The following is a 15,935-nucleotide window of genomic DNA, read 5'->3' as shown; positions in this document are numbered from 1 at the left end:
CCATCCTTCCTTCCCTCCCTTCTTTTGTCCGTCCTTTTCCATCACCTTTCCCATCCTGTCCTCCTTCACGTCCGCGCCATCCACCCACCCACCCTCCCTCTGTCCCTCCGTCCCTCCCTCACACATCTCCAACCAACCAACCACTTGCCCAACTTCTCTCCGTAACACCTCTCCAGCATTTTGATGATGGATCTCTGGAAGTCCCATATTTCTCCGGAGATCAGCGTAGGTTTCCCGCGACTACCCACCCGCCCAAGTTTCTCTCCCTCGACAAGTCGTGATGAAAACTCTTCCTCCGAGCTGGCTGGCTGGCTGGCTGGCGGGCGCGAGGCTCTGACGCCAAGAATGTGTGCAGCTCGGTGATAAGTTCTCAATATGTCGCCGTCGTCCTGCTGCCGCCCGTCCCCACGCACGCCGGCACTGACTTCTGCTTAGCTTTGTGTGTGGGTGGTTGGGTGTGTGTGTGTGTGTGTGTGTGTGTGTGTGTGTGTGTGTGTGTGTGTGTGTGTGTGTGTGTGTGTGTTTGTGTGTGTGTGTGTGTTGGGGTGTGGGTGGGTGTTTTTTGATGAATTCGAGTATGGAGTACATAAAAAAAATGAGAGAGAGAGAGAGAGAGAGAGAGAGAGAGAGAGAGAGAGAGAGAGAGAGAGAGAGAGAGAGAGAGAGAGAGAGAGAGAGAGAGAGAGAGAGAGAGAGAGAGAGAGAGAGAGAGAGAGAGAGAGAGAGAGAGAGAGAGAGAGAGAGAGAGAGAGAGAGAGAGAGAGAGAGAGAGAGAGAGAGAGACGTAGTACATATGTGTGTGTGTGTGTGTGTGTGTGTGTCGAACTGGAGTGGAATGGTGCAGGTTTATCAAAAGGAGAGCTGATTGACGAATATACGTGACGTCTTTACGTACCACCATGTCACCAACTGAACATAACCCCAAACTGCTACCGAGTCTTTAACAGCCCACAACCCACATTACCACTGGCTCAAAGTTCACTTCACACACATGCATTCCTGGCGCGCGGAGACCAGGAGAGGAAACAGGTGTGTGTGAAACTGAAAACCGTGCCATCCGAAGCCGAGGCCAGAGCTGCGGGTGCGGGAGGCGGACGGGAGGCGGGAGGGATGGCGGCAAGGGCGGGAGACGCAGCAAAGTGTCGTATAATGGGTGAAGGTAGGACACGTGTTGGCAGTGATTGGTCCTTGCCCCCGCGTGCACCGCCATTATCCTCGCTAAACCATGAGGAACAGAGCCTCCCCACACCCCCACACCCGGGCCATCCCTCACAAACGGACGCTATTTGTGTTATGTAATTGATTTTAGTCATCTCTACTCCCCTTACCCCAACCTTCTCCTCCCTCACCCACCCACTCGCTACTTACCATCCCTCCTCCTCCTCCTCCTCCTCCATCATTGTCAAGTCTCCTCTGTGTCCATCATTTGGTCATGTTGTAACGGGATGGAAAGGGAAAGGGAGAAATGGGGAAAGGTAAGAGGACGGAGTGAGAGAGGTGTGCAGAGAGGAAATACTGTTGCTGCTGCTGCCATCCTTGAGGTGTAGCTTTGGGATCAACATTAATCAGTTTCAGGTAACACGTAATAACTCCGACCTTGATATCAGGTGTGTGTCTGTGTGTGTGTGTGTGTGTGTGTGTGTGTATGTGTGTGTGTGTGTGTGTGTGTGTGTGTGTGTGTGTGTGTGTCTCAGTTTGGTGGTTCGTTCCACCTGCTTCTATGAGCGGTGATAATTTGTATACATCCTTTCACCTGCCAGTGTATATCATGATTCCACACGTGTTTGCAATTTAGATCACCAAAACTCCATTTATTACTACAACTACTACTACTACTACTACTACTACTACTACTACTACTACTACTACTACTACTACTACTACTACTACTTCTACAACTACTACTATTTACTACTATTACTACTATCTTTCTCCTCCTCCTCCTCCTCCTCCTACTGCTACTACTACCACCACTACACACACACACACACACACACACACACACACACTGCAATATCAGCGGCACGAGACACCTGCACCCTGACAATGGCCCGCAGACCCTCGCCGGAAAATTAAGCCTTGAAGGAAGAACTGTTGTTGCGGTGCTCTTGGTGAGGACAAGGGAAGGGCGGCAGGTGGGGAGTGGAGGGGGGACAGGGTGAGACAGAGGAAAGCAGAGAAAGAGACCAGATGAGGAGGCGGTGACGGTGTGGAGGAGGAGGAGGAGGAGGAGGAGGAGGAGGAGGAGGAGGAGGAACTGGAGTAGGAAGAGGTGGAGGTGGTAGTAGGTGGTAAAGAAGATAGTGGTGGTGAAATAGAAAGAAGACAGATGAATCTCTCTCTCTCTCTCTCTCTCTCTCTCTCTCTCTCTCTCTCTCTCTCTCTCTCTCTCTCTCTCTCTCTCTCTCTCTCTCGTCCAGGGCAAGTACAAAAAGCCATAACTAACGTCATTATTCATCAGCGTGCTCTGATAAAAAGAAATATATATATAACCGTATGTTCTCCCCATATTTATATTATTTGCCTTCATTTACAACAGCAAAATCCTCCACAAAAAAGGATTCTTGTTAGTGTAGAAACCCGAACGAACTGCGTACATTATTAAATATATAGGTATGCTAAATTAATTAAAAAATATATATACATACACAGTTGTTGGATTACGAGGCTGATATCTTTTAATGGTTCATACGTGGGGAGAGAGAGAGAGAGAGAGAGAGAGAGAGAGAGAGAGAGAGAGAGAGAGAGAGAGAGAGAGAGAGAGAGAGAGAGAGAGAATCTATGCACTACATACGTAAATAACTATATAAATTGATGGCATAGTGTGTACATATATCACTGTGCATCACGAGAGGGAAATGTACGTACGTGTGCTGACAAAGATAAAAGTACTCTTTAATAGAACACTGGAAAGAAAGTAAAATATATAACATCAGTAATAATAGCAGTAATAATGATAATAGTAATAATAATAATAATAATAATAAGAAGAAGAAGAAGAAGAAGAAGAAGAACGACGATAATAATGATAGTAATGATAATAACAAGGCACCTCTACACAGACATGAAATATAATGTATCCGTCTTCACGAAAATACTCATATTATAAGTTTTGAAAAGAGATAAACAAGTAGGACTCTGATACTTTACTTCCCTCCTTTGCGAGCTAATTAATTAATACGACCCCTGCCACTTGACTCGAGTGCCTCCGACGATTTGATTGAGCGAAAATAAAAGTACAGCCACTAAAACATTTGATATACGCGATCATTCAGAGGTGCGCTTAGAAACTGTATCGAAGCTTACATCGCACACTTCCATCACCTACAGAGGAGAGGCCATATTGATTAAGGTGTTCAGAAGTTGAAGCATACACCTGTACACCTGATCTATAAACTTGCATAAAAAAAAAAAAAAATCATACTAAATACATAAGTTTTTAAAGAAGATCACATTTTTTTTCCTTTCTTTTTTTTTTTGTCACTGGGAGATAAACATAGCTATTATCAACATATTTAATTCCGTTCGTTTATATTCCGTCATCATCGTAGTCTCTCTCTCTCTCTCTCTCTCTCTCTCTCTCTCTCTCTCTCTCTCTCTCTCTCTCTCTCTCTCTCTCTCTCTCTCTCTCTCTCTCTCTCTCTCCAGCCACATCGTTCCGGCACTCAGCGCTGCCATAACGTTCCCGGCACACACTCACACACTCGGCCAACGCTCCCCGGTACAATGCTCACACGCACATTAGGACCATCAGCCAGGTAATTCTGTGCAAATCGTTGTTTTATAGTCTGGTAACACTGCACGCTGCGGCCCGCCCTCCCTGATACTGGCGACTGGGCTTTTAACGCTATCATAACTTCATAAAGTCTTCGATAAACCTCGCCCGACTCCCACTATGCTATACCAGTTTGTTTTGTTGTGTTTGCACTTGTTGTTGATTTTTTTTCTCTCTCTCTCTCTCTTTTTATATAAGTAGTGATGCGTGGTTCTGATTTGGTTTGGTTTTCGTCTTCATGTCGGTTTTACTTTAGATAAGAGCTTGCATTTCTGAAAGTTTTGGGTCTTATCTCTACTTTTAACAGATAATAGCCGAATTTTACCGAGGGTTTTCAACGCAAGAGTGTCTTCATGATTCTAGTGATAGGTAAACTAGGATTCCGCCTCATCCGTGGCACAAACACACATGTCTATATATATATATATATATATATATATATATATATATATATATATATATATATATATATATATATATATATATATATATATATATATATATATATATATATATATATATATATATATATATATATATATATATATATATATATATATATATATATATATATATATATATATATATATATATATATATATATATATATATATATATATATATATATATATATATATATATATATATATATATATATATATATATATATATATATATATATATATATATATATATATATATTTTTTTTTTTTTTTTACCTGCCTGTTACTTAAGGGAGGCCGCGGGGCGAGACACAGCGCCTGTTGACCCTCAAAATTAGTTTGTTTACCTTGTTGAGATGCCACTGATATAGAGGCATGGAGCGAGGGGAGGCGAGGGGAGCGTGTGAAGGGAGAGAGAGAGAGAGAGAGAGAGAGAGAGAGAGAGAGAGAGAGAGAGAGAGAGAGAGAGAGAGAGAGAGAGAGAGAGAGAGTTGGGGTAGGTCTACAAGGAATTATTTATCTCTGTGTGGAATTAGCATGACGTCACACATCCTGTACCACGCGCCGTCCCGCCCCTCACCCTGCCACTGACACCCTGGTGATAAAGAGCTTCCCCTCCCTCTTTGCCCCCCTCCCTCTGTCTCCTTGCCTCCTTTTCTTCTCTCACCTCCCAGTTCTGACTTCTTCCCCTCTCCTCCGTATCTTCCCTTCTCTTTTTGTTTCTTCTTCTTTCATCTTTCATTTTCGTTAACCTAGTTTCTTCCTTCGTTATCTTTCTCTTCCCTATCTTCTTTCTCTCTTCCTTCTCCTCCTCCTTCTCATCATCATTGTCATTATCATCATTACCATCATCATCATCCTTCTTCTCCTTCTCCTTTATCATCTCTGTATATTTTTCTTCTTTTTCCTTCTCTTCCTCCTCTTCCTCCTCCTTAATTCCTCATCCTTTCTTCTTTGCTTTAAATTTTCTTCTCTACTTTTTTTTCTGTTTTGTTAGTCTTCCCTTTCTTCATCTAATCATATCTTCCTATCCCCTCTATTCTTTTGCCCCATTCCCCCAGTTGTTGTTGTTGTTGTTGTTTTCATTGTTGTTTTCATTGTTGTTATTGTTGTTGATGTTCTTCTTCTTCCTCCTCCTCCTCCTCTTCTTCTTCTTCTTCTTCTTCTTCTTCTTCTTCTTCTTCTTCTTCTTCTTCTTCTTCTTCTTCTTCTTCTTCCTCTTTTCCTCCTCCTCCTCCTCCTCCTCCTCCTCCTCCTCCTCCTCCTCCTCCACTAACTACCACCACCACCATCACCATCACCACTTCTTTCACCTCACCTTATTTTCCTCCTCCTCCTCCTCCTCCTCCTTCTCTGACTTCCTCTTTGCCCTCCTTGTCGCGCCTTAAGGGTCAGTATTTTTCTATCTTCCGGTGTGGTTTAGCCCTCAGTTGAACCCACTCATCTTTCACAGCTTTTTTTTTTTTTTTAAGTCCTCACACCTGTCAGCCGCACACCTTGCCGCGTCACTTTCGATTAGGAAAAATGAATTTAGTCACCTGCGCTCACCACCACCATCATCACCACCAGCACCACCACCACTTCCTCCCTCGCTAAGTAGACTAACCTCTCTCTCTCTCTCTCTCTCTCTCTCTCTCTCTCTCTCTCTCTCTCTCTCTCTCTCTCTCTCTCTCTGCGCTTTCTTTTTCTCATCTTCCATCTTTTTTTTATTTTTTCTCAGTTTCCTTTTCTTACTTTCATTAGTCTCTCTCTCTCTCTCTCTCTCTCTCTCTCTCTCTCTCTCTCTCTCTCTCTCTCTCTCTCTCTCTCTCTCTGCTTTATCTCTTCTTCATTCATTTATCATGCCTTCTTTCTTTGTACCCATTCTTTCCTTTTCTGTTTTTTTTCACCTCTCTTACTTTTCTTTATTTCTTTCTTATATTTTCACCACTCTCTCTCTCTCTCTCTCTCTCTCTCTCTCTCTCTCTCTCTCTCTCTCTCTCTCTCTCTCTCTCTCTCTCTCTCTCTCTCTCTCTCTCTCTACCCCCCGCACTACCTACTTCTTCCTCTCCTCCTCCTCCTCCTCCTCCTCCTCCTACTACTCCTCGTCCTCCTTCCCCTCCCCGCATGCACCCCCCACACACACTCAGATTTCACGGCCCATTACCTCTGTTGGGTTACTGCCTCTTCCCAATTACCAGCACTGTGAATCAGCCACAGACATCGTTCTTGTGATTAAGCGATCTACGACCTCGGTAGTTCCAGGCTGGTGGGAGGGACAGACAAACAGATGCCTCCCGTCTTGCTTTTTTTCCCCCCCTTCCCTCCCTCTCTCTCTCTTGTGTGTGATGGGTATAGTGTACGTGATGGGTGTGGTGAAGTATTATGGAAGAGAGTGTGGGAGAGAGGCGTGGGATTGATGTATGTGCAGTTTAGGGTGTGGAAGGGAGGGAGGGAGGGAAGGGTGCGAGGATAAGGAGGGTGGGTGCTTAGCTGGGTGTTGAGGGCTGAGGAATGATTGAGTTTCGGAAGGGAGGAAAAAATGAGTGGATGGGACAGCGTGTGTGTCTGTGTCTGTTTTGTTATTATTCATGGTGTGTGTGTGTGTGTGTGTGTGTGAGAGAGAGAGAGAGAGAGAGAGAGAGAGAGAGAGAGATTCAGATTCAGATTCAGATTTGTTTATTATCCACCAAAGTGGTTATTACTCAGGTTACAATAGATATTTAGTAATTACGATAGACACATCAATCACAATACATTCAGATACATAAGTCTCTTACAACTATTATATATTAATGTAAAAGATTTGATAAATTGTTTACCATTAAATCCCAAAGGTAAAAAGTCACAATAAAAGAGAGAGAGAGAGAGAGAGAGAGAGAGAGAGAGAGAGAGAGAGAGAGAGAGAGAGAGAGAGAGAGAGAGACTTTTAACATATTCAGATGTGCCACAGTATTTGCTGTATATAGGAAGGTTTAGAAGATAGAGAGATAGAGAGAGAGAGAGAGAGAGAGAGAGAGAGAGAGAGAGAGAGAGAGAGAGAGAGAGAGAGAGAGAGAGAGAGAACGATCAGGTGTGTGTGTGTGTGTGTGTGTGTGTGTGTGTGTGTGCCCACTAATAGAGCTCACCTGAACTGGCTCGCTCAGGTGACGTGTGGTGCTGGGGTGTGGGAGGGGTTGCCGGGGCGGGGACGGGGCGGTGAATGTAGGGGAGAGGAAAGGCGAGGAGCAAATTTCATGTTGATTCGTTTGGCGTTTCTGTTTACAGTTTTACACCTGCATTGACTCAGCGCTACAAAAGTGGTGGGTGGTAGTTTGAGGAGCGCTGACTCTTTTAAAAGTGAATATAAGCGTGTTTATGTGGGAGGGATGGTTTTTTTATGAGATTTGGCCGTATCACGTTGGTATTTTTATATATACGTGGCACATTTGCGTCTTTTGAAGGTTAATTAATGCTATTTTTTCGTAATATGTATGAATTGCCCTGTTTTTTGTGGGGTGCGTACTTCAAAAGAACCAAATTTAGAAGGTGGGGTTGTGGGGTAGTTTTTTTTTAATGTCGGTCACATTACTTAATTTCATCTAGATTTTAATACGAATAAATCATCGTTTTGAGGGGAAGTCATTCAGCTACTGTGACCTATAGAACTGATTAATTACCTCTCTCTCTCTCTCTCTCTCTCTCTCTCTCTCTCTCTCTCTCTCTCTCTCTCTCTCTCTCTCTCTCTCTCTCTCTCTCTCTCTCTCTCTCTCTCTCTCTCTCCTCCTCCTCCTCCTTGCGAGTGACACTGGGGGGGGCGCGGTCTTGACATTTCAGTCACGCCCACTCATCCTCCCCTTGCAACCCCCTCCCCCCTCATCCCCTCACGGCTCCTCCCACACCCTTGACGAGGCCCCCCACGCCCCTTCATCTCTCCCCGCCCATCCCTATGTCACCCTGACCTCTCTCTCTCTCTCTCTCTCTCTCTCTCTCTCTCTCTCTCTCTCTCTCTCTCTCTCTCTCTCTCTCTCTGATTATGTTTTTTTCCATAATTCCAATTTTTCTTCTTTATGTCTTCCTCTTTCTCTCTTTCTATGGTTTGTTTTCCCATTTATCCTCCTTTCTCCTCTCTCTATTTTTCTTCTATTTTCTTGTGTTTGTTGTTGTTCTTCTTCATGTTTTGTTTTGTTTCCCTTTTCTTGTTTTTTTTTTTTTGGCACCATCATTATCAGCAGCATCTCTTCTTCTCCTTTTGTTGTTGTTGTTGTTGTTGTTGTTGTTGTTGTTGTTGTTGTTGTTCTTCTTCTTCTTCTTCTTCTTCTTCTTCTTCTTCTTCTTCTTCCTTCTCATTTTCTATATTCCGTCGTCACATGAGTGTTAATTTGTCACAGCGGAAAATCTCTCTCTCTCTCTCTCTCTCTCTCTCTCTCTCTCTCTCTCTCTCTCTCTCTCTCTCTCTCTCTCTCTCTCTCTCTCTCTCTCTCTCTCTCTCTCTCTCAAAATCCCTCCAGAACCTGACTAATAATACGTCCTCCGTAACCCAGCCTCAGAAAAAAAGGGGAAGAGAGAAAGAGAGAGAGAAAAAAGAAAGTAAGAAAAAAGTAAGAAAGTAGAGAAAATCATACGAGTAATGATCATTTTTCCTTCGTTTATACATCATTAGCCATCGTGTGTGGAGGAGGAGGAGGAGGAGGAAGAGGAGGAGGAGGAGGAGGAGGAGGAAGAAGAGGAGGAAGAGCAGGAGACGGAAGAGGAATAGGGATAGGTGGGGTGGGGAGATGATAAGGAGGAGGAGGAGGAGGAGGAGGAGAAGGGATGGGAGGGAGGGTACAGGGAGGAGAAGGAGGAGGAGGAAAAATAATAAAAGGGAGATATGTGAGAAAAAATAAAGAGGGAATATGATAATCTCCTTATGCAGTGTGCCGGGAAGGTCCTCAACTACCGATATAGACTGTTTTCGCATTCATTCTCGTGGAAAAATCGACCTTATTTCTTCCTCCTCCTTCCCTCAGCCCTGCCAGAGGTATTAGGGCCAGAGAGAGAGAGAGAGAGAGAGAGAGAGAGAGAGAGAGAGAGAGAGAGAGAGAGAGAGAGAGAGGTAAAGAGGAGGAGGAAAGGAGGGAGAGGAAAAGAGGAGGGGCAAAATGGAACCTTCAATATTTTGTGGTTCAATAAATAATGTCGTAAATTATGCCCAGACTTCTCCTTCTTTTGTCCTCTAGCGCTGGGGATGATGGAGATGGAGGGGGAGGGAGGGGGAGGGTGATGATGATGGTGGTGATGATGATGGTGATAGTGTGGGCTGGGCAAGCGGATGCAAATGGTGCCTGTGGTTGACATAGACACATCACACCTCTCTCTCTCTCTTTCCCTCTCCCTCTCTCTCTCTCTCTCTCCCTCCCTCTCTCCCTCTCTCTCTCTCTCTCTCTCTCTCTCTCTCTCTCTCTCTCTCTCTCTCTCTCTGCCGTTCCCCTCAGGTGTTACGTGTTCACTCCCAATTAGGTGTGCTTGCTCATTGCACACAGGTGGTCTTCCTCGTCCCCACCTCCACCTCCCTCTCCTCCTCCTCCTCCTCCTCCTCCTCCTCCTCCTCCTCCTCCTCCTCCTCCTCCTCCTCCTCCTCCTCCTCCTCCATCACCACCACTAGCAGTATTACTATGAACTCCACTACTTCCACCACCGTCGCTACTTTTTTCATCATCCTCTTTGTTGATAAGCAGTAGAAATCATGTATGTTTTTTTTTTACTTTTTATTTATTTATTTTTTTTTTATTTATTTGCATGTATATATTTCATTCCCGTTCTCGTCATTTTTTACGTTTACTTTTTTCTTACTTTTCTTGTCACTTACTGCTTCACTGCAAATATGGTTACTTTTCGGATATTATATTGTTGTTATTAAGTTTTTTTTTAGGGGGGGGGAGTTTATTCACTTGTTTATTTATTATTATTATTATTATTATTTTTTTATCTTTACTCCTTTTAACTACCACAGTTGTCTCAAATATACCAATACCGACAGTGATCCTTCCACTCTTTCCTTCCGCTTACCTAGTACGTGCAGCAGACCTCCACCACTCCACCGCCACTCCACCTCTTCTATCTAAACTAATATTCACTCACATTTCCACAATCACACCCATTTCCATCCACAGTTGTCTTAACGCCACCACCTTCCCCCCACAACACACTATAAGTAGAAGAAGCAAGTAATACCGCAAAAGCAGGTACACACACACACACACACACACACACACACACACACACACACACACACACACACACACACACACACACACAATTTTCAAATATATCCCGCCTCATCACCTTGCTGCACAAACTCTTACACCTCTACACCTCCCCCGTACATACCCATAAATTACACACCCACACGCGCCTCTTACACTCTCCCCACCTCACCTGGCCACCTCACCTGGCCACCTCACCTGGCCACCTCACACACCTCACTCCGGTTTGAGCCTTGGCCTGGGCGCGAGGTGAAGGAGGGAGGGAATGAGGTGAAAGAATGAGGGAGTGGGGGAGGGAGACTACTTTACTGCTCCTTAATATATTACAAAGAGGGGAACGTCGACCCCCTTCACCCCCCCCCCCCCATCTGTGTATGTCTTCATCACTGCTACTTGTTTCCTTCACCTCCTCACCACTTCCTCTCTTGTTTTTTTTTTTGTCTTTGTATTTCTCTGTGTCATTCTGGTCTCTCTCTCTCTCTCTCTCTCTCTCTCTCTCTCTCTCTCTCTCTCTCTCTCTCTCTCTCTCTCTCTCTCTGTACCCTTCATTATACCAAATCTTCCCCAGTTCTCTCCGCGCTCAGTTAATTAATATATGTCCTCGCTGTCACTCCTACACTACATGTTCCCCTCTCTCTCTCTCTCTCTCTCTCTCTCTCTCTCTCTCTCTCTCTCTCTCTCTCTCTCTCTCTCTCTCTCTCTCTCTCTCTCTTAGTATACGAGTAATACCTCTTCACTCACCCACTTAGTCACTCACTCAGTCATTCACTTACGTCAGTCAATCGTTATTATCTCTTTAGTTTTCCTCATTATATGGTACTCAACCTAAGGTCATCATTTGTTTATCTTCACTTATGTATTCCCTCATCCACTCATTCATTCGCTAGCTCTTTCTTTACGTAACTCTCTTTATTTATTTATTTTTTTACAATATTTACTCGGTGTTCATTTCTTCATTTTCACTTCCCTATCTTATTCTGTCAGTCACTCAGTTAGTCTCTTTCTCACTCACTTATTCCCTTACTCATCATTCATTCACTCACTCATTTGCTCTTTCTCTACGCAGTCCTTATCTTTATACGATACTTACTCGTAGTTTATTTGCTCATTCTCACTCACTGTCACTCACTCACTCAATCAGTCACTCACTCACTCGATCATTTTATTCCATACACGGTTCCCTCTCATTTATCAGCCGCTCTCCCTTCCCTCTTTTTAATATCGTTAATGATATTTTATGGTCTCAGGTGTCCCGTCACACCTGTCGTGGTTTAACTCAATTTTTCGACGCCAAACAAGTATTTAGAAATGAGTAGAGGGGGTAGGGTGTGTGTGTATGTTTGTGTGTGTGTGTGTGTGTGTGTGTGTGTGTGTGTGTGTGTGTGTGTGTGAGAGAGAGAGAGAGAGAGAGAGAGAGAGAGAGAGAGAGAGAGAGAGAGAGAGAGAGAGAGTGTGTGTGCTGCCGCTTTATGACTTTATATTTAATTTTTTTGCTCCTCTATATAGAAACAATTTTTTGTATTAATATCCATATTCAGTCAGACATTTACACACACACACACACACACACACACACACACACACACACACACACACACACACACACACACACACACACACACACACACACACACACACACACACCTTCCGTCACCAGGCCGTAAGAGCTAAGGGTGCCAACTTATATTCACCACTTTCATAGGAAGGTATTACTCTTTGCTTTGCCTCCCCTGACAGTGTATGAGTGTAACCTGCTGACACAAAGGCCTCCTGCTATTCCTCCCCATGCACGAGTATACTTCTCTCTCTTACCACTCATTTACTTGCATACTTCCCTGCTTTCTTGCCCATATTTCTTCCTTTCTTGCATTTTCTATTTTTTTTTTTTTTCCGCTGGCTTGCTTCCATCATGTTTTTTTTTTCTTTTTTTCTTTCTTTTTTTCTTTCATGCATTTATTCATTACTGTCTTGTCTTTCTTTCTTTATTCCTTTTCTTCTATCCCTCTAATCTTCTTTTTTTCTTCCTTTCTTCTTTGGATTTCTTTTTTTATTATTTGTTTTCTTCCTTCCCTACTTTCTTTCTTTCCTCTTTCTCTCTTTCTTTTCTTCTTTCCTTCCAGACTTCTATTTGTAATAACTTTTCTTCTTTTCTTCCTATTTACCTGTCTGCCGTCTCTCCATTCTTTCTTACTTCCTTCGTTTCTTGCATCTTTTTTATTAATTTTTTCCCTCTTTCTTTCCTTCCTTTCTCCCTTCTTACCTGTCTATCTACATAAATATCTACCCTATCCCTCTTTCTTCTTCCCTTCCTTCCTTCCTTCCTTTATTTATTCTTTCATTCTTTCATTTCATACACGCATGCTGTCGTTTCACCGATTCCCTATTCAGAGACTGTAAGAGAGGATATCCTAGAACACACCACAACACTACAGCTTTGGCGTCTGTGGCAAACTATACTGAAACTTTTTTTCCTCTTCCTTCTCCTCTTTTTTTTTCCTATTCCTCGTTCTCCCTCTCATCATATTTCATGTACTATTTTTTTTTTTTTTTTTGCTTTGCTTATATTCATCTACTCATTCTTACTTCATCTCCTCCTCCTTCTCCTCCTTCTCTTCTTTCCTCTTCTTTAGCCTTCTCTCTCTCTCTCTCCTTCAGCTACTTTCCTTCCACCACCATCACTACCTCCCCCTCATCCTCTCATCATCATCATCCTTTAGCTCCTCTTCCTCATCCCTCTCAGCTACTCTTTCTTCTCCTCCTAATCCTTCAGATGCTCCCCCTTCCATCATCTTCTCGCTTCACTTTCTCGTCCTTCTCCTCCTCCTCCTCCTCCTCCTTCTTATTCTTCTTCTCTCACTCTTTTACTCATCTGTCACTATTTTCTTTCCTTCCACCTGTTATCCTTCCCCTCCTTCCCATCCTCCTCCTCCTCCTCCTCCTCCAGATGTGCTACACGCGGCGCCACGTCCAGCTCGGTACTGGAGGGAGAAAGAGAAAGAGAGAGAGAGAGAGAGAGAGAGAAGGGGGATGAGGGAGTGAGGGAGAGGGAGAGGGAGAGGGCTTCGCTACCAATCACCCTCCCCGGTTATGGCCACTCTATTGGCTCTCGCAGCTCACATATGAATTTCACAGGGACGGACATTTTCCTCTTATCGTCCCCCTAATGTGAAAATTATACAGGAAAGTAAGCTAACACAGGCCACCGGACTGGGACAATGGTTCCTTGGCGGGCAAAGGCATTTTCTTTCGAGTTTGTTTCACCACCTTCGGCCCGCCGGCGACGCGCTCCCAGGCCCTCGCGGCGCCTCTCCCATCCCCAAGCTGGCCGGCGGCGCGAGCGAAAGTCAGTGGGGGACTTTATGATGTGGGAGCCATAAGTCTTGGTGGCGCTGGACGTGGGCTGGACCAGTGTTCAACATAGGGACAAGTCTCTTTCTTGGATGTCGACAAGATGCGCAAAATGGACACGGCTGATGAACATTTTCTTGCTCCTTCTCCTCCTTCTTTTTCTGACTTTTTACGTAGTCTCTCTCTCTCTCTCTCTCTCTCTCTCTCTCTCTCTCTCTCTCTCTCTCTCTCTCTCTCTCTCTCTCTCTCTCTCTCTCTGCAGTGAAATAGGTAATATTTATATCAAGTATAAAAATATATATACGTAAGCACATTTGTTTCTATTCCATCATTAACATTTTTATTTAATTAGTATGTATAGCCACTCAATTTTTCACTCTCGTTCCCGTTTTTTTCATGATTCATTTATTTGGTATCGTTTACTCACTTTTTCTTACTTTTTTTAATCCATCCGCCCTGTCAAATTGTCTTTACTTCTCTCCATACTACTACTACTACTACTACTACTACTACTACTAGCACGACAACCACTTTCGTACCCTATCTCTTCACGATGTAGCGGCGGCGATGAATGAGTGAGGTCCAGAGGGCGGCACTTCAGTTCTGTTGTTAAGGGCTTGTACTCTTCACCCCTTGAATAAACTGCCGTGTTTCTCTGCGCCTTTGTAATACAGTGGGTCATGCCTTCCTCTGCGTGCTCCGGTGGTGATGGTGGTGGTGGTGGTGGTGAAGGAGATTCCAGCGGCAGGGTTATGAGATAGATGGGTTGTAGTGGTGGTAGTGGTTGTTGCTGGTGGCGATGTAGGAGACTGATTTTATGGTGGTTGTGATAGTGATGGTTGTACTATAGTGGTGAAAGTATGGTAGTATGAAGGTTTGGTAGTGGACAGGAAGGAAAGAGGTGGCTGATTGCATTTTGGAAGATGGAATTGATGGAAGCGAACGGAGAGAAAGGGACGTTGGTGGGGAGCAATACTGAAAATAGAAGTATAGTTTTGCTTTTGCTGAAGAAATTGACGGTGAAACTCTTTGTAAATTTTTCTTTTGGTAACACTGTGATGGGAGGAATCATTAACAGTGTATAGATTGTTCAAGGCAATGGGAACACTACAACTACAAAAAATGATAACACTCGAGATACTGCCAACAGTGCACTGCGATGACGCACGTGTCTGGAGTGATGCGTGTTGCAGGAATGGGAAGGAAAAGCGTGAGAGGGATGTGAGGGAAGGGTTGCAGGCAAACAACAATGGCAGACATTCACATCACACTCGAACCACTGTCTCAGAACAGGACTTTCTTCTAACCTACAAAAGGCAAATGGCCGAGTAACATTAAGGGTGGTGAGGGATCCGGAGTACCGCCGTCGCTCCGCCGCCGCCGCCGCCCCGCGAGGCCCCAGGGAACACAGCGGCGAGTCACGCGGAGGGTGTACGGACGCCCCTCCCCCTCATCCCACGGCCTGTTGACATTGCCACATTTTCTTTACTCCGAGTCGGGCACCATTAACATTTCTATGTGAACCAGGCGGGCAGTGATAGCCTCGCGGGGCGGGCGTGTTAATGGCGCATTCCAGGACCCGCGCGCCGCGTCGGAAACAATAAGTGTGGAATCAAGACTCACGTTCTCCTCAAGACGCCCCGTGGAAGAGGGTTAGGTTAACGAGCAGGACTGGGATGTGAACACGGCACACACGGCAACAAGTGAAGGATAAATCCTGGCGTATGTGTGATACCTCCAGCCCGCAGACGCCTTAAGGTTCCTCCTATTCAATTATTGGTTCACTGACAACCGATGCGCTCACTCTCGCAACGTTTTCATTCCCCCTCCTCGGTGTCTGTTTTACGGTCTTTATGGAACGCGCGCTGACGTCGGCGGGGACATTGAGGTCGTTTGTGTCGAAATGGAAGTTCGCCTGAGAGTTGAAGTACTCCGCGATAAATTCCTTTAGTTGACTTTCTCCCCATGCATGACGATTTCAACAGAGTGCATGAGCTTGTTCCCTTTCTCCTTCCCTTCCTTGAGCCCCGTTACTCCGCCGCCTCACCTTCCACCTTCCATCGCGTCCTGCACCTCTGCACTCCTCGGATGATAATAACATTTGCATATTCAATTAGTATGTCAGAGGTTAAACTTCAGTCCACCCTGACCCTCAAGGTGGTT

Source organism: Scylla paramamosain, chromosome 3, assembly GCF_035594125.1.
Source record: "Scylla paramamosain isolate STU-SP2022 chromosome 3, ASM3559412v1, whole genome shotgun sequence".
In the NCBI taxonomy this organism is placed as follows: domain Eukaryota; kingdom Metazoa; phylum Arthropoda; class Malacostraca; order Decapoda; family Portunidae; genus Scylla; species Scylla paramamosain.
This window is presented reverse-complemented; position numbering follows the sequence as displayed.